Here is a 4,438-nt window from a genome sequence, read left to right on the forward strand (position 1 = left end):
ATTCATTATCTGACTTTGTAATCACTGCCAATTGGATGGAAAGACTTCGCGCCAAATATGGCGAGACATTGAGACATTGAAGTCTCGCCAAGTTTTGGTCAGACCTGAAAGTCTCGCCAAAATTCGGTCAGAAAAAAAAGTCTCGCCACAAAACGGTCAGACACTCTCATTCCAGGAACGTGACATCACGTTGAAACGAACGTGACAAAATGTCACGTTCGTTTGAGCATTGTGTCACGTTCGTTTGAATGTGAACAAGCTGATTTTAGGCCAATTCGCACCCAAACGAATGTTAGGGTCAAGGCGGGGAAGAACTGGACAGGTGAAGAACTGGACAGCCCATATTTTACTTCAAATACCGTAGGCACAGGAATAACATCTGTCAAAAGTTGTTCCGTGGCATCAGCGGTTCAAGTTGTCAGGCCAGTACATACGGCATTTGAAGTAAAATGTGGGGTGTCCAGTTCTTCCCCTGTCCAGTTTTTCCCCGCCCTGACCCTACACGATGCTCAAACGAAGGTGACATTTTGTCACGTTCGTTTAAACGTGATGTCACGTTCCTGGAATGAGAGTGCAGCCTTTAGATGGCAGTTACACAAAAGTCTCACCATTTTGTGGTGAGACTTTTTTATCTGACCAAATTTTGGCGAGACCTTTAGATCTGACGAAAACTTGGCGAGACTTTTTTGTCTCGCCGGAGTGGCGAGAGGTCTGACCTTTGGATTTGTTGTGAAGGTGGCTGAAACGGCATGTATAGAGTCCGGTCATCGTTGATTCCAACTGAACGGTGCTAAACGGTGTTGAAACCGCCACAGCGGGAAGCTTTGTGAAAATTTGTTGTCACTTCATGACAAAAACGCGGATGACATTTTCATCACCTTCAAATCATAACAGTCGTATCACAAACTGATGACATTTTCATCAAAGCTCCTATACTTATTGCATGGGCGAGATAACAATGTCATCAATTTTTTTGATGACATTGTTGGAAGGAAAATTAGCCTTGAAATTGTCATCAATTGACGACTCAAATTTTCACAGCGAGGCTGAGAGTTACCACGGGTTGTAAAAATGTACGAACTTTGCATAACTAAACACGAAAATGTGCGTTGTTGCGCACAAATTCGTGCGTTTCACGCGCATGCAGTTTGGTCTTGACAATTGAAATGCCTTGAACGAAATGAAGTCACGTTATCTGACGTTGAAGTTCCTGCGAACGCGGCTTATCTGGCTGACGTGGAAATCAGAGCTCGTTGAGCCATAGGCAATAGGTTGGACCGTGAAACGCGATTTTTCGATGTTGCAAACGTAAAAGCGCACAAGAGTTACTTAAGTGCATTAGAAACTCAACGTGACCGGGGCCAGGTCAGAAACTTAAGGCTTGACCCTCGCGCATCAACGTTGAAAATTCAAATTTTCTCTTCAATTTATTTTTATTTTTAAAGTTTTAAATATTGTGTATGTTTGCGTTGGCGTTCCATTCAGAATGATATCTTAGTTCCACTTTGACTTCTTGTAAGCACCATCCAGTGGTCAGTTCAGAGCAGGGCCCGGTAACGTAACGCAAAGTGTTACAGTTACGTTACAAACGACGTAGAAAGGCACCGTTACACAGCATTATTTAGGCGTCATTACCCTTTATTGACAGAGAGTAGCTTCCGTTCGCATTCAAACTTCCAGTAACGCATCTATAATGCTGCGTAACGGTGCTTTTTAATGTCGTTAATAACGGTAACTGTAACTTTACGTTAAGTTACCAGGCCCTGGTTCAGAGCCAAATTCGCTCAGACGGGCGAGGCAAGAACCCTAAGGTGCACAAAAGTACAGAAAATTCACGTAAATCGTGGAATAAGCGCTTTCAGCGTCCGATCGTCAATGTCCGGGTGAGTACCGGGGCACCCTGAGCATTTAAAATGGCCTTGCCAACGCAAGCGTGTGCATGGCGCACACTTCAAAACGTTTGCCTATGTGCACGCCGCTCTAAAGTGAGTGCCTGTAGGCGCACTCTCTTAAACATTGGGTGATGCCCCTATCCTTATTGGCACACTCTTTTGACTTTTTGTCCTTTGCTTACGTAGATTTTTAAGCAGCAGTAATAAGTAGTATTTCCTTGTCATCAATTACTGACCATTTTTGAAGTCAATTGCGTATTGACTCTTTAACAATAGCAAATTGACTTGAAGTCAATATACCGAAGTATAGCTTACATAGATAATGAGGAAATGGTACATTTTATCGCAGTGTAAAAATCTTTTTAACAAAGGACAAAAAGTCAATTCCAGTCTGAGAGTGTAAAACCGATACTCTCTCGACTTGCGATCACTTCTCTTTGAGTGCCGATGTGCGCAGGCCAGCGCCGCGGGCAGGGCAAGTGTAAACGCCAGGCGTGGATTCACTGAGAATCCAAACGCTATGAGTATAGCGTCAATTGGTGCAATGCAAAAGCATTGCACATGAAGTGCAATGCCTCCCAATTCCCATGCATTAGCATAGGGCATTTTCGGGAAGCATTGCACCTAAGGTGCAATACCCGGGTGGAAAGGACTGCAGTCCGTACTAAGTTTGGACTACAGTGACGAACTGCAGTGTAGAAACCGCAGTTGCGGCTGTAGTTTGTGTGTAGAAAATATACCAAGCAAATCTGCGTTAGGAATGCTGTCCGCAAACTGCAGTTAGCCTACAGTTGAACCACAGTTGCAAGCGAAGTAGCCGATTACAGTGCTGGCTGCAATCACCCGTGCAACCTCCGCTACATTACGACAGAATACGCACAATACTCACTACAACAGATTTCGAATCGAGTCCTGGGTGCACATTGATGTGCGTTTCCTCATGCAATTCAGCTTGTCATTTCCAATACACTCTCAGGCTGCACTTCCAAAATGTGCTTCTAATTACATACACTCTACCTATTTCTGTACGTTAGTACTCGGTCCGGTCCCTCGACTCCGCGGCCGAGCGCCTGCGACGTCCAGGGTAGGCAGCCACGCAGGTGCGCTTGCTGGGCGGGCTGGCCTACCCGACACTTCGCAGGGGCTCGGCCACGTCGCCCTACCCCTCCCCTCCCCCTTTCCTCAGGTGAGGGGGAGGAGGTGGAGGCCGGGGGAGGGGAGGGGTCCGGGCGGCCCGTGGCCGTCTGGCCGGCTCTGAGCTCGCATAACTCCCTCGCCTCTTCAAGTTGTTAGTTTCCCCTGACGGACACACCATCCATTTTCAACATGACCACGTGAGTTGATTTTAACATCTTGTGCCGCTCTACATGTGCTTTGGACATGTGCTCCTGGTTTGTGGAGTGTGGTATTTGTACTCCTGCTGCGTCGCTAACCTCTTTTGTCACTAAGTGGAACATAAACGGGTGAAAATTGGGCTCATGTGATGTTTATATGTTTACAGGGAAGGCTTTGCTTATGCGGTGTATCTCGAAGATTTAGAGTACTTTGTATGTACTACTGACTTGGGACGGCACCTGGAGTCAGGAGATGTAGTGATGTCGAAGAGAACTCCCACTTCCATACCTGAGGCTGCTGCTGTGCTTGGTTTTGCAGGTAAGCAGAGTTGGATTATTTGGACTCTTTCACTAGATAGATCCTTATACAACCAATTTTATAATTTGTTTACAGCTACGAAAGCGAAGGCTAAGAAGATAGCCCAGGAGTACATTCGTGAAGTGGGACGAATCCACAAGGTGGAAAATATTGAAGAAACACTGAAAACGTAATGGTCGGACACATGGCCAAATTATGGCGTGACAAAAAGTCACGTTAAAAATTGGCGTGACACGAAATTCACGCCGAAAAACGGCGTGACATGTGAGTCACGCCCTCATTTGGCGTGATTGACAACGCGTTTTCTGAGGCAAGTCACGCCAAAAAGCGGCATGACAAGAAATTCACGCCAAAAATTGGCGTGAATTTTTGAGTCACGCCGATTTTTGGCGTGACTTTTGTGTCATGCCGTTTAATGGCCTGACACTTTCTTCACGCCCCTGCAGCGGCACGAAGTCACGCCGGTAGATTTTCAGTGAATAGAGCTCTCAGAATCTCAGCTGATTTAATTTTCTGTATTTACATTCTGTTTCATCTTAAGTATTTTATTTACATAGCTTGTGAAAAATGAGCTTTACATTAAGTAATTTGTTATAAACTAACTTGTCAGAAATTTGATGATGTACATACGCAAAGTGCAACCTGCACTGCATTAGTTTTAATAAAACAATTTCACATTTTAAAAAATTACCTCAACATTTCCAAAGCCAAAACATTTACATACGCCAATCTAATTTGCTCGTTATCAGACACTTCACAAGAAAAGGAAATAAGTTTTGATTGAATGGCGGTAACAGGAATGCATCTTAAAGTACCTTCGTGATAATTTTTCAAAAGCTTGAGATGAAGTGGGACGGGATCACAAAGTTTCTGCCTTCTTTCCATGATGAAGT

The sequence above is a fragment of the Thrips palmi genome, unplaced genomic scaffold (assembly GCF_012932325.1).
Source record: "Thrips palmi isolate BJ-2018 unplaced genomic scaffold, TpBJ-2018v1 HiC_scaffold_1, whole genome shotgun sequence".
NCBI classification, from domain to species: Eukaryota; Metazoa; Arthropoda; class Insecta; order Thysanoptera; family Thripidae; genus Thrips; species Thrips palmi.